Consider the following 26,869-nt stretch of genomic DNA (forward strand, 5'->3'; position numbering starts at 1 on the left):
CATTCGGTACTGGCCCTGTGTGAGCGGTGATACCCCAGATAGCTATGCCATGGAGCCTATTCATATAATGAAAGACTATGGGAAAGACTTTAGCTCCATGGCAATTGAACTGTGTGAATAGGATCTGAGCGCTATTCGGTAGTTTTGTGCGTTCAGATCCCAGCTATCTGGGGATATGTGAAATGTCTGTGTGTTATGTGTAAAAGGTGACTTTATGTATTTTAAAGTGTTTTACTGTCTTTGTGTCCCCATGTGCATAATGAGTCTTGTCTGTGTCCTGGGAGGTAATTGGATTACTTCTCCAGGAGAGAGGGCTCTGTAAAACCGGTCTGAGCTGGCAGGGGTTTTAAAAGATACTTTACTAACTTTTGAACCCCTGGTCGGATTCATGCCATTTTTTAATATGTTGTTCCCCTGAATAGATTGATTGTGGATATGTATTTTTATGTGAATGTGATGTATGGTTTTAGAGTTATGAAAGTTGGGTAGAAAGTATGTTTTAACTGTATGTATAATTGAGTTTTCTCTCAGGATAAGGGGAGGGAATATGTGGGATGTAACTGATGTGTGAGTGGTTGTTTTATACCTCCCTGTGGGCGGACCTGTATTTGTAACAACTGCAATAAAAACCAGGCTGGGTGTGCCAGCACCTCAGATTCTGTTTGACCCTCAAACCGAAGTGTCGTCTCGTTCTTGGGGGGAATTGGAGTGTATGCTGACTGCCAGGAGTGTAAGCTGTTCATATGCTTTTCTTTTTCAGCTTTTCCAGTGTTCGTGTGTTTCCAGTTTGGGAGATTGGTGCTTGCAGAAGCTGCCTGTGTATCTGAAAAGGGGGATATCGCCTAAACTGGGTTTTATCCTCTTGTGGGCTGAAACAGTCCGTTACATTGCCCATATATGGGGACAAAATTATGAATTTTTTCAGATTTATTGATGATTTAATAATAATTTGGACAGGCACAGTACAAGAGGCACAACAGATGGTGGGCAACTTGAATGAATTGGACAGCCCAATTAGATTTACGTCAGAAATAAGTGCAGATAGATCTTCAAATTTGGATTGAGAATGATAGCTTTCAATATTCTCTTTATACAAAACCGACTGATCGTAACACACTTCTTAATGCACAGAGCGCACATCCTGAACGATTAAAAGCGTCATTACCTAAAGCACAGTTCTTAAGAACAATACGGAAAAATTCTTGTGAAGGCCCTGGGGAGATAGCGCAGCTAAGCGGACAAGGGCACATGTAGGAGTGTGGGGATAGATGCATGGGATTGGTTGGGAAGAATCTGTGGGTGTGATTATGTTCTGTCTCCAGCTCCTGTTTGCCTGGGCCTGCAGGTTACACAGCTTGATGGTTGAGGCTTCTGGCTTCCCTCAGGGCTGCTGCAGCGTGGATGGTGGCCGGCACCTGTGGGTACAATGGGCAAGCATTATTGAGGTATGGCTACCGGTGTGGGCCCCCCCCGTGGCCTACCTCCCCCTGGAGCACCCCCTGTGGTCTCCCCTGCTGCCTCCCATGCGGTCCCTGCCCCTGGGGGCCGCAACAGCACTGGCAGGCGTTCCCACCCACCTGCCAGGCTCTTCCCTGATCCCACTACTCGGGCCCGGTTGATGAGGTGGAGCCCGGGCCCGAGGCATCAACAGGACCGCGTGTCTGGGGGCTCCAGACACGCGGCCTACCTCCAGTGGCTGTGATTTGCGGCCTTCTGCGGCCGCGCGCGTGGCACGGCCTTTTTGCCACGAGGCCTGCCACTGCCGCGCGGCCAGCCGCCTCCATTGGCGCGCAGCCTGGTACTCCCAGGCCGGGGATGCGGCCTGGTACCGCCGCGCGGCCTTCTGCTTCCACAGCCACGCGGCCTATTGCTACAAGGCCGGGGATTCGGCCTGCTATCGCCGCGCGGCCTCCTGGTGCGGCTGCCGCGCGGCTACACGTTTTTCTCCCTCCTTCACCATCCGCCCCGGCCGCCTGTGCTGGATTGCGGTCCGGGGCGGTGGGCGGCGGTTGAAGCCATCCGGGCGGCAGGCGGCCGCTCGGCAACAGTCCGGGTCCCCCCGCGGCCCGCGGGGTGGTGTGGTGGTGAGTAGGCCCTCGCGGGCTGCGCGGGGTACCGTGGTACCGCCGTTGGGGGTGCGTGGGGGGTCCCCTTGTGAGTCGGGAGCCTCCTCTGCCGGTGAGGAAGGCTCCCAGGGCTGTCTCAGCTGTCCCCCCCCCCTTTCCCCTGTTGGGCTGTCTGTTCCGCTGGGGGGCCCCTTGGTTGGTCCCCCCCCTCCTCTTGCCTGGTTTCCTCTCCACACCACCCCCGGTGGCCCCCTTTCCCCCCCCCATCTGCTCTCATTCCCCCTCCTGTTCCCCCTTTTCTGCTTTATCCCCCCCCTCTCTGTCTCTCCCTGTCGGCCTCCCCTCTGTCCCCCCCCCCTTCCTAGCCTGCCCCCCCCACCCTGTGTAGGTCACTTACCTCGGCCATCTCCTCTGGGGCGTGGGCTCTCATCTTCTCTGCTGCTTCTTCTCAGGATACTGCTGCAGTTCATGGACCGTCCAGCAGGTGGCGCCTGGATCACAGCTGAGGTCTTCTGTGGATGCTGGGACTGCTGTTTCTTCGCCTCAGCCTTCTGTGAGCGCAGTGCCAGGCTTGGATCGCCAGGCTGCGACCGGTGAGTACGCTTCCCCCCTCCTTTTCGCGCTTCGCGTGCATACGTTGTTCCTTCCTTTATTCAGTCTGGTCCTCTTGCACACTCAAAAAAAAAAATGAAAAAAAAAAAAGAAAAAAAAGAATGCACTGTAAATTGCCAACTGGAATAAATTATCAAAAAAAAAAAAAAAAAGAGAAAAGTAAAGTGCATACGACAAAAGTGCTATGACTTATACAAGAAGATTGATCGTTCACATAAAAAAAAAAAAGAAAGAAAAACAGAAACTGAAATGAAATAAAAAAACAAAACAAATATAAAAGAAAAGCAAAACAACATTAAAAAAAAAAAAAAGAACGAAAACGGAAGTAAACAACTGAAATAGAATACAAGTACTTAGGTGCATGGCCGCCGCTTCCCCCTCCCCCTTGAATTTCAGTATGCATCGTATGTTTCAGTGCGCTTTCCTGCAGCGTCCCGAGTTCGCGTGACTCTGGGTGTTGCTGGGCTTATATGGCCCGCTTGGCTTGCGCGCAATGCTAGGGAGCTGATGGTGGGGAGGGGCTTTTATTGCAGGGATGTTCCCTCCTGCCACGGGGGTCCCTTGACTAAGAGGGACATTAGGGGCTCCAGGAGGGTCGTGGGGAGCATGCTCTGGTCGGTTACACCCCATGGCACATGTTCAAATGCACCCTGTGTTCTGGTTTGCATGGTCGGGGAGAGGGCTCCCCGGGCATGCGCTGCGTGGTTCTGCGGTCAGGACACTTTCCGGACGCGTATCGTCCGTGGGAGGAGCTGGGTTGGTGGAGGTACGTTTTGCACTTTAGTTGGCGGTGCAACCCTTCTTGGCCTGGGGCCGGATGGGCTCCGGCCTCTGGTTTTGCTTAGGTCTCACCTGGTGCCTCAGCACGGTGCGTTTTTCGTCCTCTCTGCGATCTGTCGGGATGGGGACGTGGGTGCTCTTGGTGCTGGACCCCCAGTCCATGGGAGAGCTCCTTCGGGTGGTGTGGGTCCAGTTTCCCATGACCGCTCGATTACTTCCCAATCGTTATAGGTGCCCGTTTCCTTCCGGGGGCTGGGTTTGAGTTGGTGGCTCGGCGCAGCGGTATGCGTGGGTGGGGCTGCGGGGCCTGGGGCCTTGCTGACGAAGGCGGCGGGGGAATTGGTCTTCCGGCTGCTGCCGGTACGCCCGTCGAGTTGTTGTTTCTGGGCTGTGTTCTGATTGTCAGAATTGGGTGGCTATGTGCCTCCACGTAAGTTGCTCCCGATGTCGCTTATGTGGGGCCGTCAGTGTCGCACGTACGCACTCTGCTGTTGCAGTGGTTTTCTTGGGATAGTGTTTTGGAGTTTCTGAGTTCCGTGGCCAAGGCCTTATTCGTGGGTCAGGATGTGTGCTCTTGTCTCCTGGATAGTGGGATCAATTCCTGTGAGGGAAACGCCGGTGCCCCTGGCTGCGGTTTGGGGCATCAGGCAGGAGGCGTCGGGGGCTTGGAGGGGCGTCGTGGGTTTCGGCTGCGCTACCCGTGGGCTCTCCGGGGTACGCTGGGCTTTGCCTGTTGGGGTTGCCCTTGGGACTGTATGGGGTTCCTGCTGGGCCTCCTCTAATGCTGGCTTGTGCAATCTGGCCCCCTGTGTCCTTTTCTGCTGGCTTCCAACTGTTTCGCCGCCGCAGCAGGTTTTGGGCCATTTGGGCTCTCGGGGGTGTGCTGCCTCTTGCCAATACGCTGGCTCTGGCGGACGCTGGTGTTCTTGGAGGTCCCCCTTTCTGGTGGCATGGTAGGCATGTGGTACCCAGCTCACGAACAAGGGGGTGGGTTTTCCTTGGGGACCATCGTGGGGTGTTGCTGGCTGTCTTTCACATGTTACAGTACCCTATACCCCGGAGGTACTCTGGTACTCTGGCTCGGTGCTGTTTGAGTCTAGGGGCGGCTGGTCAGGGTTTGTCCGGTGGTTACCGATATGATGGCCGATGCTCTGTCTTGTTCATTATAGAGCGTACTCGGGTGGAGGTGTCACGGGGTCGATTTGTATGGCGGTGGAGGTGTGGTCACTTGGTCCAGCGGTCTGCTGAAGCTGGTCTGTAGGCAATCTCTGGGGCGGCGTGGGGCCCGCTCCAGTAAGGTTGGAGGGTTCGGGACGGATGGGTACGTTTCTTTTTGGGTCCCGGGATTTGACTGCTCATATACATGTTTGGTTCCGTTGAGTAAGCGTTGGCAGGTTTCGCAGCTCGATGGCAGTTGTCATTGGGAAGGGTAAGTTGGTTGAGGTTGGCTGTTTCATCGATAGGATCTGTGCAATTCTTGGATGTTGCAGGGTTGACTTTCTGCATCCTCCTGGGGTAGGTGGGATGCACGGGGTTATGGTTGGGCTCCTACCAAGCTGTGGAAGTCTCTACCTACCTCTATTGAAGTCTCGTTCCATTTTTGGTCCGCTTGGAGTTCCAGTGGAGAGTGGAGACGTCCAGCCGCCCAAGCTTATCCGGGCAGGCACTTGTTCTGGTGAGTTATTCACTTTGATCTTGTGAGTGCAATCTTGTATCAGCGCATTATCTTTTCTTTTGCGGTATTACACTATGTAATTTTTTTTTCTGTTCCTGTTTTAGATTATGTACAGCCGTATCTCATTCCCCTCTGTGTCTATGTATATGTTGTAAAAGGTCAGGAACTGGGCCACGACCTTGAGAGGCTGTTGTAACTACACCAGATAAGTGGGGGTATATCTAGATGCCATTGTCACTAATTTGGAGGTATCATATGTAGATATACTGTTTGTATTTTGTCCTAGCAAGCGGTAATGGGTTTCCAGGATGGTCTGTAATATACCGTTCCGATCGGGGGCGGTGCAGGGTTCCGTCATTTGCCTGTTTTCGTTGGGAGTACTGTTCCGTCCCTGGGATTGTTCGGCCTCCTCCCCGGTTTGTTTCTCGGAGATGGGTTTTTCACCCCCGCGTCCATCTAGTTGGGGTGTTCCTCTTGGGGGCTCGACTTCCTGGATAAGGATGGTGGGGAATTCAAAGGGCATTTATTTTGGTTGGGGGTGGCTACAGACACCGCCAGGCTGGGCGTGCCTGCGCCGCTGGTTCAGAGGGCTCGAATGGCGGAGGTTCGGTGGTCTGGCTCCGGCTACGTGAAGGGGGTGTGGCTCCTCCTCATACGGGGTCAGCTGCCCCGCCTCATGGGGTACCAGGGGTTTTGTCATCCCTGGGTGGAATGACGTGGGTCGGTGGTGGTTTAGGACTTGGGTGCTCTTCGATCGGGACATGTTACGCATTCTGTTTCTTCCCTGAGGTTCCCAGGGGCTAGGCTGCGCCTATCGCCCTTTCCTGTTGGCAGTGCACTCCGCAATGTGAGTGCCCTGGTGCGCTGCCGTCGGTCAACAGAATAGATGGGTTTCTAGGTTTGTCATGGCCATGACAAAAATGACTAAACGTATAACGGACAAAATGAACAACTAAAACATGAACACTTCCAGTTCGCCTTTTGGGTTTGGCCAAAGGTGGCCTGGGTATCTCGAAGGGAGGGGTGCGCTTGCTGGAGGTCGGACTTGACCTCTGTTACTCTAGCGCTGCGTGAAGTGGTGGAACAGGCCATGGCTGGTTGTGGTGGGGTCCCCCGCTGATTTAGGCGTAAAGCAGCGGGGTTGTGGCGGGGGTATGTCCTTGCCAATTGAGTTTGAGGTTACGTTTAAGTAGATGGAATGAGATGAACAAGTTTTTTAAGGTCTCAAACCTCCCCTGCTCTAAAGGTTTAACTTTAGGTTGCCTGAGGTCTCGTGCCCATCGAGCGTGGATAAGGTCGGCTGATGGCAGGCATTGGAAGGATTTTTATGACGAGGGGGGAGGTGAGAGGGAGTGGTGATTAGGAACCACTCCATGTTTTTATTGGCAAGGACGGTTGGGTCACTGTATAACACTATGGGTGGAGTTATATATGTATATATGTTAATTTATGCTTATTTATGTCTAATGTTTTGGTTACAGAAAAGAAGAGATTTAATAAATAAAGTTATGGATGTGTTATGCAGTAATTTAGTTGTGATAATAAATGCTGTGGCCTGTTTCATCCATACTAAGTGGTCTGTCGTTATTGGGGGGTTTAATGGGGTTAGATTTTGTTCTAGGCTGCATCGCGATTCCCCACTACGTACATACAAGGCCCTGGGGAGATAGCGCAGCTAAGCGGACAAGGGCACATGTAGGAGTGTGGGGATAGATGCATGGGATTGGTTGGAAAGAATCTGTGGGTGTGATTATGTTCTGTGTAAGACAGTGTGGGGGAGGTCTTACCTCAGTGCCACTTGGGATTCGGGCCAGCAAACAGATTCCCTCCCGCCCACCCTATACTATATTTTGTCGCAGCTAGCCGGGGGTATGTCCTTGCCAATTGAGTTTGAGGTTACGTTTAAGTAGATGGAATGAGATGAACAAGTTTTTTAAGGTCTCAAACCTCCCCTGCTCTAAAGGTTTAACTTTAGGTTGCCTGAGGTCTCGTGCCCATCGAGCGTGGATAAGGTCGGCTGATGGCAGGCATTGGAAGGATTTTTATGACGAGGGGGGAGGTGAGAGGGAGTGGTGATTAGGAACCACTCCATGTTTTTATTGGCAAGGACGGTTGGGTCACTGTATAACACTATGGGTGGAGTTATATATGTATATATGTTAATTTATGCTTATTTATGTCTAATGTTTTGGTTACAGAAAAGAAGAGATTTAATAAATAAAGTTATGGATGTGTTATGCAGTAATTTAGTTGTGATAATAAATGCTGTGGCCTGTTTCATCCATACTAAGTGGTCTGTCGTTATTGGGGGGTTTAATGGGGTTAGATTTTGTTCTAGGCTGCATCGCGATTCCCCACTACGTACATACATGAGAAGAGGGAAGAACAATTATTGGAAATGAAGGAAAGATTTTTGGCTCGGGGATACAAAAAGGCAGAATTAAAATTGTCCTTACAACAAGCAAGACAATATAGTCCAAAAACAACACTACACCACAGAGTCGAATAGTATGTCCAATAACCTACAATGATACGGCTATCAAATTATCCAATACCATCAAAAGAAATTGGAATATGTTGGCACAAGATACTACACTTCCTCCGACGTTCAGACAAAACCCACTTATATGTTATAAGCGCAATAGAAATCTGCGCGACATTTTGGTGAAAATGGATCCCATACAAAGTTATATGCAGGCGGAGAATGTTCAAAAACGGGGAAGCGTTAGGTGCCTTGACTGCGTGACTTACAGCCATATGGTGCCATCACGCTCCTTTAACCATCCACATACCAATGAAAGGTTTTACATTAATTATGTGATTACTTGTAAAACGTTGTTTGTGGTGTATAAAATCTCTTGCCCTTGTGGCCTATTGTATATAGGCAAAACAGAAACCCCATTGTGTGGTTGTATACGAGGGCACCGTTCTAATATTCAAACTGCTTATAGAGATGGAAAGAGCGACAAACCAGTCGCAAGGCATTTTTTGGACTTACAGCATCCACTTACATCGTTAAAATTCACTGCGATAGATCACATTCCAGAGCCTCGCAGAGGAGGAGACAGAGGGAGGCTATTGCTTAATAGAGAAACATTTTGGATATTCAGATTGGACACTGTCTCACCAAGAGGACTTAAAGAAATGATAACGTATCACTCGTTCCTCTAGCTTAATGTGCTGCTTGCCATAATTGTGTAAAAAAAATTTTTGAATAATTTTTTGAATAATTTCTTGATAGGTATTTGGAGCATCTAGATACACTAGCCATTTTTGTGTTTGTATAGTGTAAAGTATGTTATTGGTTCAACGAGATAACTATTGACCTAATATAATGGTTATGGTTGAAGTTAATGATAAACATAATTTTTAGGTTTTAGTTAACCATACTAATACCTATTAGGATGTTTATATGGAAGATTGCCAGGTTAATACAGTTCTATGCAATACTAAGGTTATGTTTATGATTCTTTAGCAGGTGTCATGAGTGGTACAGTAATTAGATTTGACCACCTTCCTAAATATTGAGGAACCATTTGAAAGGATTATTTAAATTTCTTCAAGCTTAGCGAATTAGGGTTATTAACTATTGTATGTAGAAGACTCAGTTTTGTGAGTTTAAAAGTTAAAGTGCAAAGGAGTAATTCCAAGCACAGTGAGATAGGACTATTACAGTCCATCATAAATTATGCATCGGTTTTATCCCTATAGAAGTAAGTCCTTTTTCCTACAACAAATGACACAGCAATAGGGGTTAGACGATTTATGTTATTAATTAGCCTGTTCTGGCTTGTTTAATCAAAGTCTTGATTTTAAATTATAGGTTATTTTTATTAATTTCTCTTTAATCACTTTCTTATTCACGCAATTGGGTTATTGTGCATTAGTGTCACATTTTCGCTTTTGATCCACAGCGGTTTCCATGGTAATGTGTACAAACGTTGCCGCGGCAACAAAGTGTTTGCTACATCCTCACGCATGGACCACGGGTCAGTGTGAGGGCACTCAGTGGGGCGCGCATGCGCGGTGTTCAGCGGTGAACGCCGGAGATTACACACTGCACCTGGGGTAAGTCACTTAATTATAATGTATTTCGCTATATATTTGAGGTAATTTTATGTATTTTTGTATCACTTGATCCTGAGGAAGGTCCCTGTGCGGACCGAAACGTCGATTTTTTTCTACTTGTTTGATGGAATAAATACTATTGAATTCATAAGTCCGTGAGTGCAGCCTGCATTTTCTATTTATCTACATTAACATCCCTAAAAGGACTGGCACCCGACAAGCCTATAGGAAAAGCAAAAGGATTGTAAGCGTCAGTGCAAGGATCTTTGTAATATATTATATATATATATATATATACACACACGAGTGTATATTATTTTTTTGGGGGGTGGGAATCTTGGGAGAGTTCCCACACTTTATTCCCCAGGACTTGACCCCTGCCGGCTCTGCTCTAAGCCTCCATGGGCTGGCGGGGAGATCAAAGATCTACCTCACCAGCCCACAGCAGCATGGAGGGAGGCAGGAGAGGACCCGGGGAGCTCTAGACAGAAGCTCCGTCAGGTTCCTCTCGCGAGATCTGAGCGTTGCCGTGGCAATGCTCAGATCTCGCAAGAGTGAACTCTAGCCCCGACGGCTACAGTTCACTCTCCCTTGGACAGCAAGGATTCCCCTCCCTACATAAGGTAAGAAGGGAGGGTGGTTATAATCTGCCCCTACCTTCACAATCCCTCCGAACACACAAACAGCGCGCACACACAGCACCCTCACACACACAGCACACAAACAGCACCCTCACACACACAGCACACAAACAGCCCCCACACACAGCACACATACAGCACCCTCACACAGAGAGCATCCTCACACACACACACACACACACACACACAGAGCACACTAACAGCACCCTGACAAACACACACACAGCACCCTCACACAAACAGCACACTCACACACAGCACACTAACAGCACCCTTTACAAATACATGACACAAACAGCACCCTCACACACACATCACACAAACAGCACCCTCACACACACAGCACACTAACAGGACCCTAACACACATACACAAACACCCTCACACACAGCGCACTACCAGCACCCTCACACACAGCACACAAACAGTACCCTCACACACAAACCGCACCCTCACACACAGCACACTACCAGCACCCTCACACACAGTGCACTACCAGCTCCCTCACACACATCACACTAACATCACACACACATACACACACAGCACCCTCACACAGTGCACTAACAGCACACACACACACACACACACAAACAGCAGTATATGTATGTGTGTGTATGTATATGTATATATATATACATATATATATACACATGCGGCGTGTGTTGTGCTTTAGGGTGCACACCCTAATGCAATAGGCTGCGCACACCTATGCCTGGCATGTATGTGTCCTTGACCTTGAGCTCCTGTGCACATATTTGTTTAATGTCACTGTGTCCTGGGGACAAGTTGATGTCGCTGTTCAGATGGCAATGCAGTTCTACAAGCTTTGCAGGTACCTCAGGCGACTTACCAAACATACCTGCTGCTCTGAACACAACTGTGGTTGGCTGAGCCTTCAATATATCTAATATTATGTTACAGATCGTGGACCTCAGTTCTGCTGGGGAACAAACCGAAGAGACACCGAATTGTAATGAAGATGAGCAGGTAGGACTGGGAATAAATTGGGCAGAGGAGTCATTATTATTAAATACATTATTTGTAGATGTATCTATGTCAGTTTACCTAATGTTATCTAATTACTGTAAACCATTAGTGATGCAGTTATATAGTGTTTAGTGTCTGTGTGTATAGAGGACGACATGAATCTTGTAGACTATATAGGTTACAGTCATAGATATCTCTGTGCCAATCGTTTAGCTGTTTGCCATCCCAGCTTCATTTTCTGCCAATATAATATCAATATACCCTTCTGTAAGAACCCTCTGTACGTGTAACATTTACTTCTACCATTCCTTCTGTAAGAACCCTCTGTACGTGTAACATTTACTGCTACCATTCCTTCTGTAAGAACCCTCTGTACGTGTAACATTTACTGCTACCATTCCTTCTGTAAGAACCCTCTGTACATGTAACATTTACTGCTACCATTCCTTCTGTAAGAACCCTCTGTACGTGTAACATTTACTGCTACCATTCCTTCTGTAAGAACCCTCTGTACGTGTAACATTTACTTCTACCATTCCTTCTGTAAGACCCCTCTGTACATGTAACATTTACTTCTACCATTCCTTCTGTAAGAACCCTCTGTACGTGTAACATTTACTGCTACCATTCCTTCTGTAAGAACCCTCTGTACATGTAACATTTACTTCTACCATTCCTTCTGTAAGAACCCTCTGTACGTGTAACATTTACTGCTACCATTCCTTCTGTAAGAACCCTCTGTACGTGTAACATTTACTGCTACCATTCCTTCTGTAAGAACCCTCTGTACGTGTAACATTTACTTCTACCATTCCTTCTGTAAGAACCCTCTGTACATGTAACATTTACTGCTACCATTCCTTCTGTAAGAACCCTCTGTACGTGTAACATTTACTGCTACCATTCCTTCTGTAAGAACCCTCTGTACATGTAACATTTACTTCTACCATTCCTTCTGTAAGACCCCTTTGTACATGTAACATTTACTGCTACCATTGCTTCTGTAAGAACCCTCTGTACGTGTAACATTTACTGCTACCATTCCTTCTGTAAGAACCCTCTGTACGTGTAACATTTACTTCTACCATTCCTTCTGTAAGAACCCTCTGTACGTGTAACATTTACTTCTACCATTCCTTCTGTAAGAACCCTCTGTACGTGTAACATTTACTTCTACCATTCCTTCTGTAAGAACCCTCTGTACGTGTAACATTTACTGCTACCATTCCTTCTGTAAGAACCCTCTGTACGTGTAACATTTACTGCTACCATTCCTTCTGTAAGAACCCTCTGTACGTGTAACATTTACTTCTACCATTCCTTCTGTAAGAACCCTCTGTACGTGTAACATTTACTGCTACCATTCCTTCTGTAAGAACCCGCTGTACGTGTAACATTTACTGCTACCATTCCTTCTGTAAGAACCCTCTGTACGTGTAACATTTACTTCTACCATTCCTTCTGTAAGAACCCTCTGTACGTGTAACATTTACTGCTACCATTCCTTCTGTACGAACCCTCTGTACGTGTAACATTTACTGCTACCATTCCTTCTGTAAGAACCCTCTGTACATGTAACATTTACTTCTACCATTCCTTCTGTAAGACCCCTTTGTACATGTAACATTTACTGCTACCATTGCTTCTGTAAGAACCCTCTGTACGTGTAACATTTACTGCTACCATTCCTTCTGTAAGAACCCTCTGTACGTGTAACATTTACTTCTACCATTCCTTCTGTAAGAACCCTCTGTACGTGTAACATTTACTTCTACCATTCCTTCTGTAAGAACCCTCTGTACGTGTAACATTTACTTCTACCATTCCTTCTGTAAGAACCCTCTGTACGTGTAACATTTACTGCTACCATTCCTTCTGTAAGAACCCTCTGTACATGTAACATTTACTGCTACCATTCCTTCTGTAAGAACCCTCTGTACGTGTAACATTTACTTCTACCATTCCTTCTGTAAGAACCCTCTGTACGTGTAACATTTACTGCTACCTGTAAGGAAACCAAGTTTAGACAAACCGCGTTCGGTAGTTTCCTCCCGAAAGGTCAGAGTCTAAGGTAGTGCGAGCTTGCTGTGATAGTTACAGGAACCGAAATCCATACGGAATAAAACAGCTGCATAAGATAATTCCCTTGTTACAGCATACGAATTCCAAATAACAGTCAGAGTCCAGGTTCAGGATACAAGTAGAACTAACTTTTATTCACACACATGGCTTTTTATGCAGGTCCCCATGCAAGGGGACATCCCACAGGGAGGAGTAACATTTATCCAATCCCGAACAGTAAAAATATAAAACACACCCAATACAAACAGGCAGTTCCCTCCCCTAGTCCTGGAGATAATCAGGTCTGATATAGTAACAACCTAATTATCTCCAGGCTGAAAATTCACTATTTTCCCCAATTTCTGGAACACCCCTTTATACCTGGGGTATCCCCACAAATGCTATATCCCCTGATAGCCCCGATCCGGGTGACCAACATATCCAAATTTCACCCGGATCGGTTCAGGGGTTCGCAAAAAGTATGGAAGTCCTTTGTGACCGGTCCACTGGGGGCGGACTGCCCAAAATAGTTCCAGAGGTTCGTGTGGTTTTGCCGGTCACTTCAGAAAAGGGGAAGAAATGCATAAAAGTACCGAATGAATTCCCCTGGCTCCTAGCAGCGATTGTTCCCCTCATTCGTGTGCGTATTTGTACCGATTAGCGCTCTCCTAGCTAATCGGTATCACTAGTTCCAGCGTTCGCATGATGGGGACCGGTGATTGGGAAGTCGAGTGTCCGATTTTAGTTCCAGACACTCGACGACCAAGTCCCGCTGCCTTTGTTTGGCGAAAACAAGATGGCCGCGGTTTTCTCTGCCACGTGGCGTTCGACAGTACGAACGCTGACCGCACACATAGAGGGTGAAAGTGATGCCGGCTTTGAAGTTAAGTGAGCCAGGGGTGGTCTCTGTTCGGCAGTCCCATCTGCCGAATGAAAAGTACACAAAAAGGCAAGAACTATGCAACAAAATATCTAATAATATAGTCATTTCTTCACACTGCTCCCCTATAAGTCCATAGGTCGGCATACCCGCCTAGACCCTGTCGGGTTGGCTTGGGGATGTCCGAGAAAAGTAGCGGTTTAGGAGTCCAGTTCGGTCTGGCGTGACAGGCCATCCGCATTACCATTTTGTTTTCCGGGCCGGTACTGCATAGTAAAATTATAAGGTTGAAGGGCTAGGCTCCACCGTAATAGCCTGGGATTGTCTCCAGCTACCCGGTTAAGCCATACCAGGGGGTTGTGGTCCGTCATAAGGGTAAATGCCCGCCCATACAAATAGGGCTGTAGCTTCTTGAGGGCCCACACGAGGGCCAAGCATTCTTTTTCTACGGTGGCATAGCTGACTTCTCGGGGTAACAGTTTACGGCTGAGGTATGCCACCGGGTGTTCCATGCCGTCTGTGCCCACTTGGCTTAGCACGGCGCCCAGTCCGAACATGGAGGCATCTGTGTGTACAAGAAATTGTTTAGTGTAGTCGGGTGCTGCCAACACAGGAGCCTCACTCAATGCCGCTTTAAGCTTCTGGAAAGCGTCCGTGCACTCTGGGGTCCAGGAAACCTGTTTGGGGAGGGCCTTTTTGGTAAGGTCGGTGAGGGGTTTGGCCAGGGCGCTGTACTCTGGGACAAACTTTCTATAATAACCGGCCGTCCCTAAGAAAGCTAGTACCTGGGTTTTGGTCCTAGGTTGGGGCCAGTTCGCTATGGCCTCTACCTTCGCTGGCTCTGGACGCTGTCTACCGGAGCCCACCCTGTGGCCGAGATACTGTACCTCGGCCAGACCTACGTGACATTTGTCGGGTTTTAACGTGAGCCCTGCGAGGTGGATTCGTTGGAGTACCCTGGACACATGGCCCAGATGATCTCCCCATGTGCGGCTGTAGACGGCAATATCGTCTAGATACGCGCATGCGAAGTCCTGAAACCCCTCCAGGAGCCTATCGGCCATCCTCTGAAAGGTAGCCGGGGCATTCTTCATCCCAAAGGGCATAACCTTGAATTGGTATAGCCCGAAAGGGGTGACGAATGCCGACTTGGGGATGGCCGCAGGCTCCAAGGGGATCTGCCAATAACCTTTGCACAGGTCCAGGGTAGTCAAGTAGTTCCCCCCCGCCATACGGTCTAAGAGCTCATCTATTCTGGGCATGGGGTAGGCGTCTGTTATGGTACGATCGTTAAGCCTCCGATAGTCTACACAGAAGCGCGTGGTACCGTCGCGCTTCGGTACTAGTACTACCGGGGAGGCCCAAGGACTTTGCGAGGGTTCTATTACCCCTAACTGTAACATATCCCTTAGCTCGGTGAGCATACTCTCACGCACTGCTTCCGGGATCCGATATGGTTGTTGCCGCAGTGGCGTCTCTCCCTGGGTTTCCACGCGGTGTACCGCAGCGGAGGTATAGCCTGGGGTGGCTGAAAACATCTCTTGGTATCTCTGCAGCAGTTGCGTGGCCTCACCTTTCTCCAGGGGGTTTAAATTTTGACCCAAGCTTACTTGGTCAATAGTACAGGGAGCGGTGTCTAGTAAATCGGGGAGGGGTAGTCCCTCACTATCTTCTGTGGCGGGCGCACACACGGCGCCCACATCCTCTGTTCTCTCAAAGTATGGTTTGAGCATATTCACATGGAAGGCTTTGGTCAGCCTTTCATCTGAGCATTTGCTCACGATGTAGGTGGTCTCGCTAACCCGTTCTACCACCTTAAATGGTCCCTGCCATGCGGCTTGTAGCTTATCCTTTTTAACTGGCTTCAAAGCTAACACCTTCTGCCCTAATTCTAGTACTCTATCTTGGGCTCCCCTATCGTACCATTTCCTCTGGTCCTCCTGGGCCGTCTGCAGGTTCTCCCGAACCGATGCGGTGAGCGCCCGCAGACGGTCCCGGAACTCCAGAACATACTGGACGATAGGGACTCCCCCCTCGTCTGTATTGCCCTCCCAGTGCTCCCGTACGAGCTCCAGTGGGCCCCGAACTTTTCTCCCATACAGGAGTTCGAAGGGGGAAAACCCAGTGGAGGCCTGGGGCACCTCACGGTAGGCAAACAGAAGGTGGGGGAGGAATTTTTCCCAGTTCTTGTGGGACTCCGTAAATGTTTTTAGCATCTGTTTTAGAGTGCCATTGAAACGTTCACAGAGCCCGTTAGTCTGGGGATGGTACGGGGCGCTGAACAGGGGTTTCACTCCACAGCTCTGCCACAATTGTTGTGTCAGGGTAGCCGTGAACTGAGTTCCCCGATCGGATAGGATCTCTTGTGGGAAACCTACTCGGGTGAAAATCTGAATAAGGGCTTCGGCCACGGTCTCGGCCTCTATATTGGTGAGGGCGACTGCCTCCGGGTACCGAGTGGCGTAGTCGACCACGGTTAGTATGAACTTTTTGCCCGACTGGCTGGGTCGGCTGAGGGGTCCTATTAAATCTACCGCTACTCGGTGAAAGGGCTGTTCTATAATAGGCAATGGGTGAAGTTTGGCCTTCCGAAGGTCTCCCCTTTTTCCCACCCTTTGGCAGACGTCGCACGTCCTGCAGTAATACTTGAGGTCCTGGGTGACCCTGGGCCAGAAGAAGGTTTGGGTTAACCGGTCTCTTGTCTTTTTAACCCCTAAATGTCCTGCTAGGGGAATGTCATGACTGAGTTTTAACAACTCAGCCCGGAATTTACGGGGTACAATTAATTGTCTTTTGATGACCTGGGTGGCCCCCTGTCCCACCCCCTCGGTCACTCTATACAGTAACCCCTTATACCACTCAAATTTTTCGTGCGGGTTGTTCCCTGGGGTAACGGCTGCTGCCTTCCTATAACCCTCTAATGTGGGGTCGGTACGCTGCTCTTGTTCAAACCCCTGGGGGGTATCCCAGAAAGGAAAGGTAGGATCGGGTAAGGGGGGTATTTCGACTCTTACCTGGTTTTCCTCAGAGTGCAGCGGAGCTTCCAGTCTGGCTTGAGCTCGGGTGGTAACTGGGTATGCCTCGGCAGGGGGGTCTCGGGCCAGTTGAGAGGTCAAGCATCCTACATCATTCCCCAACAAAACCTCGGCGGGTAGTTCTTGCATAATCCCCACCTCCAGCTGTTTGGACCCGGAACCCCAATCAACAAGGACATTAGCGGTGGGCAGTTTGTGAATAGCGCCCCCAGCCACCCTCACAGCGACTGTGCGTCCGGTGCGAGCTTGCGCTCTGATCGTGTGAGGTTGCACCACAGTCAAAGTAGCCCCAGAGTCTCTCAGAGCCCGGGCCCCCACGCCATCTACGGTAATCCATTGGCGGTGGTGGTCCCGGTTGTCACCCCCAGCTTGAACTGGGTTGACCTCGTGTAATACACTCCACTGTTCTTCCTGGTTAGGGACACCGGTTGTGCCTTCCTGTTGCACACAATGAGCAGCTGCCCTGGGTTGTTGTGGGGGTTGCCTTTCCCAGCTTCCCCGGTTTAAGCGAGGGCACTGATTCTTGTAATGCCCTGGTTGCTTGCAATAATGGCACACTGCAGGAGGACGTGGTGTGTTTGCTGGGTTCGGTGAAGGGTTATTCATGGAGGGTCTAGGAGGGGTAGGGGTTGTTGGAGCCTGGTAGTTAGGCTTAAAAGGTGGTCTGCTCACCCCTTGCTCCTTCCTCCTATTATCTTGATACTCATCCGCTAGCCTGGCGGCTTCCTCCACAGTTTTTGGTTTTCTATCTTTAACCCAGTCTTTTATGTCCTCTGCAGAGTGATTAAAAAATTGCTCCAGTAACATAAGTTGCAAAGCATCCTCCAGAGTGGTTGCTTGGCAGCCCTTCATCCAATTGCGGGCCGCCCGTTGTAGCCGAAAAGCCCATTCCGTATGGGAATCTCTCCCAGTCTTCCTCAGCTCTCTAAATTTTTTCCGGTATGCCTCCGGAGTTACAGCATATCTGGCCAACAAAATGTCTTTTACTTTTTCATAATTATGTATGTCCCCCTCAGGTACTGCTCGCAGCGCCTCGGCTGCTCTACCGGACAATTTACTGCTAATGACTGCAGCCCATTTTGTGGAGTCTAATCCCTCCAGCGCACATTGACGTTCAAAGTCTTGCAAGTAACTGTCAATTTCCATCTCATTGTCATTAAACGATTTAAAGGCTGCATAATTTACCTTCTTTGGTATCTCCCCAGTACTTCCCGGGGAGTGTAGTAAATCTCCTTGTGCCGGCCTATCCCGGTCCTCTCGTTCTTTTTGCGCTTGTCTGGCTTGTGCCATGACCTGCAAAAGCGCCTCTGTAGTTGGGTTGGGTCCCAATAGACTGACCATCCATCGGATGTCCTTTTGCATCACGGTTTCTTCCTCTTGATCCATCTCCGTATTACTGGTATTATCGCTCTGTATTAATTCCGCAATTAACGTGGCTTTTGTCTTGTTACTTGCCACTCTGCCTCGAGCTTCCAGTAAATCTTTTAGTGTGGTTCTTTTAAGTAGCTGGTACTGCTGAGCCATTCATTCCCTTGCTTGGTTTGTAACGTCCATTCGGGATTCGAATCCCTCCGCTTGCCACCAGTTGTAAGGAAACCAAGTTTAGACAAACCGCGTTCGGTAGTTTCCTCCCGAAAGGTCAGAGTCTAAGGTAGTGCGAGCTTGCTGTGATAGTTACAGGAACCGAAATCCATACGGAATAAAACAGCTGCATAAGATAATTCCCTTGTTACAGCATACGAATTCCAAATAACAGTCAGAGTCCAGGTTCAGGATACAAGTAGAACTAACTTTTATTCACACACATGGCTTTTTATGCAGGTCCCCATGCAAGGGGACATCCCACAGGGAGGAGTAACATTTATCCAATCCCGAACAGTAAAAATATAAAACACACCCAATACAAACAGGCAGTTCCCTCCCCTAGTCCTGGAGATAATCAGGTCTGATATAGTAACAACCTAATTATCTCCAGGCTGAAAATTCACTATTTTCCCCAATTTCTGGAACACCCCTTTATACCTGGGGTATCCCCACAAATGCTATATCCCCTGATAGCCCCGATCCGGGTGACCAACATATCCAAATTTCACCCGGATCGGTTCAGGGGTTCGCAAAAAGTATGGAAGTCCTTTGTGACCGGTCCACTGGGGGCGGACTGCCCAAAATAGTTCCAGAGGTTCGTGTGGTTTTGCCGGTCACTTCAGAAAAGGGGAAGAAATGCATAAAAGTACCGAATGAATTCCCCTGGCTCCTAGCAGCGATTGTTCCCCTCATTCGTGTGCGTATTTGTACCGATTAGCGCTCTCCTAGCTAATCGGTATCACTAGTTCCAGCGTTCGCATGATGGGGACCGGTGATTGGGAAGTCGAGTGTCCGATTTTAGTTCCAGACACTCGACGACCAAGTCCCGCTGCCTTTGTTTGGCGAAAACAAGATGGCCGCGGTTTTCTCTGCCACGTGGCGTTCGACAGTACGAACGCTGACCGCACACATAGAGGGTGAAAGTGATGCCGGCTTTGAAGTTAAGTGAGCCAGGGGTGGTCTCTGTTCGGCAGTCCCATCTGCCGAATGAAAAGTACACAAAAAGGCAAGAACTATGCAACAAAATATCTAATAATATAGTCATTTCTTCACACTACCATTCCTTCTGTAAGAACCCGCTGTACGTGTAACATTTACTGCTACCATTCCTTCTGTAAGAACCCTCTGTACATGTAACATTTACTGCTACCATTCCTTCTGTAAGAACCCTCTGTACGTGTAACATTTACTGCTACCATTCCTTCTGTAAGAACCCTCTGTACGTGTAACATTTACTTCTACCATTCCTTCTGTAAGAACCCTCTGTACGTGTAACATTTACTGCTACCATTCCTTCTGTAAGAACCCTCTGTACGTGTAACATTTACTGCTACCATTCCTTCTGTAAGAACCCTCTGTACGTGTAACATTTACTTCTACCATTCCTTCTGTAAGAACCCTCTGTACGTGTAACATTTACTGCTACCATTCCTTCTGTAAGAACCCTCTGTACGTGTAACATTTACTGCTACCATTCCTTCTGTACGAACCCTCTGTACGTGTAACACTTACTTCTACCATTCTTTCTGTAAGAACCCTCTGTACGTGTAACATTTACTGCTACCATTCCTTCTGTAAGAACCCTCTGTACGTGTAACACTTACTTCTACCATTCTTTCTGTAAGAACCCTCTGTACGTGTAACATTTACTGCTACCATTCCTTCTGTAAGAACCCTCTGTACGTGTAACATTTACTGCTACCATTCCTTCTGTACGAACCCTCTGTACGTGTAACACTTACTTCTACCATTCTTTCTGTAAGAACCCTCTGTACGTGTAACATTTACTGCTACCATTCTTTCTGTAAGAACCCTCTGTACGTGTAACACTTACTTCTACCATTCTTTCTGTAAGAACCCTCTGTACGTGTAACATTTACTGCTACCATTCCTTCTGTAAGAACCCTCTGTACGTGTAACATTTACTGCTACCATTCCTTCTGTAAGAACCCTCTGTACGTGTAACATTTACTGCTACCATTCATTCTGTAAGAACCCTCTGTACGTGTAACATTTACTGCTACCATTCCTTCTGTAAGAACCCTCTGTACGTGTAACATTTACTGCTACCATTCCTTCTGTACGAACCCTCTGTACGTGTAACATTTACTTCTACCATTCCTTCTGTAAGAACCCTCTGTACGTGTAACATTTACTGCTACCATTCCTTCTGTAAGAACCCTCTGTACGTGTAACATTTACTGCTACCATTCCTTCTGTAAGACCCCTCTGTACGTGTAACATTTACTGCTACCATTCCTTCTGTAAGAACCCTCTGTACGTGTAACATTTACTGCTACCATTCCTTCTGTAAGAACCCTCTGTACGTGTAACATTTACTGCTACCATTCCTTCTGTAAGACCCCTCTGTACGTGTAACATTTACTGCTACCATTCCTTCTGTAAGAACCCTCTGTACGTGTAACATTTACTGCTACCATTCCTTCTGTAAGAACCCTCTGTACGTGTAACATTTACTGCTACCATTCCTTCTGTAAGAACCCTCTGTACGTGTAACATTTACTGCTACCATTCCTTCTGTAAGAACCCTCTGTACGTGTAACATTTACTGCTACCATTCCTTCTGTAAGAACCCTCTGTACATGTAACATTTACTGCTACCATTCCTTCTGTAAGAACCCTCTGTACGTGTAACATTTACTGCTACCATTCCTTCTGTAAGAACCCTCTGTACATGTAACATTTACTTCTACCATTCCTTCTGTAAGAACCCTCTGTACATGTAACATTTACTTCTACCATTCCTTCTGTAAGACCCCTTTGTACATGTAACATTTACTGCTACCATTCCTTCTGTAAGAACCCTCTGTACGTGTAACATTTACTGCTACCATTCCTTCTGTAAGAACCCTCTGTACGTGTAACATTTACTTCTACCAGCGTGCTTTCCATGCAGAATATTGTAACTGTCCTTCACATGGGTTTTTAAATCTTTCCTTTGGATTGCTGGAATTTTATAAAACTGTAATATTTGTTCTCTGCCAATCCAACGTCAGGTGTATCATATTCTAATAAAAAAGTACTTTGTGTGAGAGAATTAACACAGAAACATACCAGAGATCCATTGTGCTAATTCTCTCATGCGCTGTGTCCGTAGTATTTTATACAGCTTGCTTGCGCACACCTTGTGGTACTTGTTGCTTGTATAGCTGGCTACATTTGGAGCATTAGCAGGGCTGGGGCAGCAGCACTATAGGTGAACGTTTTCAATTTTGTGGTTTTACACTGAAGATCTGATGTTACAGAGGAGTCTAATTTCTCCGTGTTAATACTCCTCCTTTACTAATTAGAGCTCCCATTGGGACAGATTCTTGTGAGGGGATTTTATAGATTCGCCGTGTTGTATTTTAGGAAATACATTTGTTAGGTAAAATATTTCTTTTTGCAGTTTCCAACAATTTCCACGTGTTCCCTGGGTGAGATTTATCAAAATCTTCTGATCTAAAAAGGAGTGACTGATGGAATGTAAACGTAGCTTCAGTGATGTGACGTGACTGCGAGTTCTGACCCACTTTTGGTACCTTAGACCAATATCTAGAACAGAACATGGATAAATCTCTGTACGCTCAAATTATAAAATATACTCCCCTAATAAGTGAATAGCTCAAACTCTTCATATAACTGGATATGCACAAATAATAGTACATTACGTAATGGAAGCAGGTATAGAGCCAAGATTGGGCTGTTGGAATTCACGTACCTATATGTTATCTCCCCCTATCAGTGATAAGTGTCCCCTGCTCCTGTAAACCCCTCTTTCCACCATGAGTTTATTCACTTAACAAACCTAAGGTAAAATTATAAAAACTCTACAATAGTGACAGTTAATTATAACTGTATATATCAACGTTCTGGTTTTAATTTACTGCAGTTTGTTGATAATTAACCAGATTGTGTAAATTGTTGGAGAATCAAAGTTTATTGGAAATTTTAGACCAAAATTGCAATATTACATTGTAAGATTCCATCAACAAGTTAAAACCATGAAGTCCAGGAAGCAATGGATGGATCCAAATATCCCCCGCTCTCCGCACCTTACAGGTCTTTGATCTTAGCACCGGAGCATCGCTCTTATCACCCCCACCCATCGTATTCTCAGTGTCTCTTTATCAGTGCGTGTTTTAATTACTTCATTATTTCTATTCTTTTTGAGACGTAGATCTTTTTTATCCTCTTTTTGTTGTGTTTGTGGTTTATTAGTTGTTAATGTTTTATTACATATTTTAGCAGTATCTATTTTATTTTTTATTAATGTTATTTTGTGCAGTTTTTGTTACCTGAGTGTGTTTATACAGTGTATTGGATTTCCTGTTTTCTGATTTCGGCTTTGACTATCAATTTCATGTATTTCTGTAATCCTGATCTCGGCCTGGCTGTCGATTCCGTGTATTTCTGTTATCCTGATCTCGGCCTGGCTGTTAATTCCGTGTATTTCTGTTATCCTGGTCTCGGCCTGGCTATCGATTCCGTGTATTTCTGTTATCCTGATCTGGCTATTAATTCCATGTGTTTCTGTTATCCTGATCTCGGCCTGGCTGTTAATTCCGTGTATTTCTGTTATCCTGATCTCGGCCTGGCTGTTAATTCCGTGTATTTCTGTTATCCTGATCTCGGCCAGGCTGTCAATTCCATGTGTTTCTGTTATCCTGGTCTCGGCCTGGCTATCGATTCCGTGTATTTCTGTTATCCTGATCTGGCTATTAATTCCATGTGTTTCTGTTATCCTAATCTCGGCCTGGCTGTTAATTCCATGTATGTCTGTTATCCTGATCTCGGCCTGGCTGTTAATTCCGTGTATTTCTGTTATCCTGGTCTCGGCCTGGCTATCGATTCCGTGTATTTCTGTTATCCTGATCTGGCTATTAATTCCATGTGTTTCTGTTATCCTAATCTCGGCCAGGCTGTTAATTCCATGTATTTCTGTTATCCTGATCTCGGCCAGGCTGTCAATTCCGTGTATTTCTGTTATCCTGGTCTCGGCCTGGCTATCGATTCCGTGTATTTCTGTTATCCTGATCTGGCTATTAATTCCATGTGTTTCTGTTATCCTAATCTCGGCCAGGCTGTTAATTCCATGTATTTCTGTTATCCTGATCTCGGCCAGGCTGTCAATTCCGTGTATTTCTGTTATCCTGATCTCGGCCTGGCTATCGATTCCGTGTATTTCTGTTATCCTGATCTCGGCCTGGCTATTGATTCCATGTATTTCTGTAATCCTGATCTCGGCCTGGCTATTAATTCCATGTGTTTCTGTTATCCTGATCTTGGCCTGGCTATCGATTCCGTGTATTTCTGTTATCCTGATCTGGCTATCAATTCCATGTGTTTCTGTTATCCTGGTCTCGGCCTGGCTATCGATTCCGTGTATTTCTGTTATCCTGATCTGGCTATCAATTCCATGTGTTTCTGTTATCCTGATCTCGGCGTGGCTATTGATTCCGTGTGTTTCTGTTATCCTGATCTTGGCCTGGCTATTAATTCCATGTGTTTCTGTTATCCTGATCTCGGCTTGGCTGTCGATTCCATGTATTTCTGTTAAGTATACAAAAAGAAAGGAGGAGGGGGAGGGGAGAGAAAGGATCTGTTCCTGAATTAGAGTGTGCACCAAAATCTCAAAGAGAATAGTTAAAAGAAATACTTTATTCATAGATATACATCAAAATAGCTATCCCGGCTATAATTGTCTGACTGGGTATATAACAAATAATCGCAGTCAACTAGCCGAGAACCAACAACATGAAAAACAATAAAGAGATACAAATTCGTAAGTAAGGGGGAAAGGATACACTAGTTAGAATATCAAGTGTATGGTGTGCTGGGCTGGGTGACGGACCCTCTCTGTGGGAATTAATGAGAGAGGGGGCGATAAGGGATTTCCCGTATACGGGTATTGTGGTGAAAGTCCTTACTTAGTATTCTAATCCACCAGTCACCCGTGGGTTAAAACCCAGGGCCCAGCTCAATGAGCAGTAAGTTAGTTTCCCTATAGTCTTAATGTGGCCACCGGGGGGCGAGACTCCTTGTAGTTATAGCGATACGGCCCTTAATGTCAACATGTCTCTGTTAATCAAAAAGTAATGCTGAGACTGTCGAATGTAGCAAGAGAGTCAGTCTGAATATGCCCATACATACAAACACAACCCAGGTCGTGGTTCCCAGACAACTTAGTTGTTGTGATCTGCGGTCGGATATAGGGAAACCATATGTCTGGTTGTGTATTTGGTGAAGTAGTAGGGCTGGTGGCCACTTTCCTCTGTCAACCTTAGCCAATGTCTCCTATAGAAAACCTGTAGCCAGACACATTATCAATTTCCACGAGGGTAATCCGTTGAACCTAAGTTTCCAGGCAATTGAGAAACTATTACCGAACCCTAGAAAGGAAGACTTCAATGAAAGTCTGCTCAGGAAAGAATCTCAGTGGATCTTCTCATTCAGGACCTTAGCCCCTCTAGGTCTGAATGAGGAGTTTAACTACACACCATTTCTACACAAGTAACTGATTCATGTAACCATGAATCCATGCACACACCTACTGTCCTGTACTGCCCTGAGGATTGGCTTCAGTACAGTATAACGTAAATACCCAGTCTACCTTGGACCTCAATTGACAAACCCTTAGGGCTTCACCATAGGTCCTATCGGACCTTACCTAAACCCCTAACTTGAGTACTCTATTGTTTCATCAACATATCTATCCCAATCGATTTTTTCGGGATTTTGGTCTATAGACGAGTTAACCCTCCTTTCGTGGACCATACAACACTTGACTTTCCCTGCGGTGACCCACCAGTAGGATAGGAGCCATGGGAGCAAACCATTTCTTGGTCTCTCCCCTCCAAAGGCTCTTTTCTCCTCCTCCAAGGTCTCAGCATAAACTAATGTCACCCACAAGACATATATGTTTCCATTACATAGAAACATGGACTCCTGGCATGATAATGCAACCGGAGAATTTCTCTCATCTAACTCTAGACACCTTTCTGAGCCATACCGGCCACCGTACAATCCCTCTTTGGTTTCAAACTACAGGGAACCAATGAAAGTTAAGGGCGGGCTATTTAGTCTTGACAAACTGACGAATCAGTTCCCCCTGATGAGCCTGTGAGTCAGGCGAAACGCGCGTCGGGGCGCGATATTCTGAGTGCTCCTCTATGCCACTCGTCAGATTGCTGTATAAACTTATTTTTCAGCACTAAGAGTGGACGGCAATAACCCAATCGGGGCACGCGAGCTCTCCAGCCGACCAAGGCATACGGTGCTCCCTACCACTACTCACTAACATGCAGGACGATATTTAAATCTTTCCCTGCACCTAGAGTAGACGGCACTTGCCAGTTGGGGCACTTCAGACTTTACCGACCAGGGTATAACAACGGGACGTGGGACAGAGATATATATATATATTTTTCCCGCAGGTCCCGTAAATTGATGTAGACAAAATTGATTGTCTCTTTGACGTGCTTTTTACAAGTTGTTCTGCAGTGTACACAGACTAGTCATTACAGTTCACTATTACACGTACCAGTGAACCTCTAGCTCTGTGTCAATGAACAATCTAGCACCAAAATTGACTTTCATGTCCATCTGCTGACAAACTAATAGCCTTTTACTTATCTTCAATGGGCAGGATATTGTGGATTTAAGTTAATATACCTATAGCAAACTCTGTACTCCTCCTTTATCTACGTTACTACCTTTCCTATCCCCGGGTGCCCTCGAAGGCACCTCTCTAACTTTGTTGCTCTCTATATATACCTACCTAACTGGGACACGATACTCTGAGTGCCCGTATTTGACACTCGTTAGATCGCTGTATAACTTATCTGTTAACACTTAGATTGGACGGCAACGACCTAACCGGGGAACGTAAGCTCTCCAGTCGACCCAGGTATACTGGGCCCCCTATGGCCACCCACTACTATGCAGGACTGAAGTTATCCTTCCCCTGTATTGAGTAGATGACATTGACCATTGGAGGCACCACAGGTTTTCTATAGGAGACATTGGCTAAGGTTGACAGAGGAAAGTGGCCACCAGCCCTACTACTTCACCAAATACACAACCAGACATATGGTTTCCCTATATCCGACCGCAGATCACAACAACTAAGTTGTCTGGGAACCACGACCTGGGTTGTGTTTGTATGTATGGGCATATTCAGACTGACTCTCTTGCTACATTCGACAGTCTCAGCATTACTTTTTGATTAACAGAGACATGTTGACATTAAGGGCCGTATCGCTATAACTACAAGGAGTCTCGCCCCCCGGTGGCCACATTAAGACTATAGGGAAACTAACTTACTGCTCATTGAGCTGGGCCCTGGGTTTTAACCCACGGGTGACTGGTGGATTAGAATACTAAGTAAGGACTTTCACCACAATACCCGTATACGGGAAATCCCTTATCGCCCCCTCTCTCATTAATTCCCACAGAGAGGGTCCGTCACCCAGCCC

At 47.0% G+C, this 26,869-nt stretch overlaps 1 protein-coding gene across 1 annotated transcript in view; it reads left to right on the forward strand.

Moving 5' to 3' along the window:
* Window positions 1-10,772: 10,772 nt before the first annotated feature.
* The window catches only part of LOC134586276 (mucin-2-like), a 172,795-nt gene continuing 156,698 nt past the window's right edge, over window positions 10,773-26,869 (forward strand). Inside the window, exon 1 of the mRNA XM_063441762.1 lies at window positions 10,773-10,832. The gene's annotated coding sequence lies outside the window, so the exon portion shown is untranslated. The remainder of the gene's footprint in view (window positions 10,833-26,869) is intronic.

The sequence above is a fragment of the Pelobates fuscus genome, chromosome 1 (genome assembly GCF_036172605.1).
Source record: "Pelobates fuscus isolate aPelFus1 chromosome 1, aPelFus1.pri, whole genome shotgun sequence".
Lineage (NCBI taxonomy): Eukaryota > Metazoa > Chordata > Amphibia > Anura > Pelobatidae > Pelobates > Pelobates fuscus.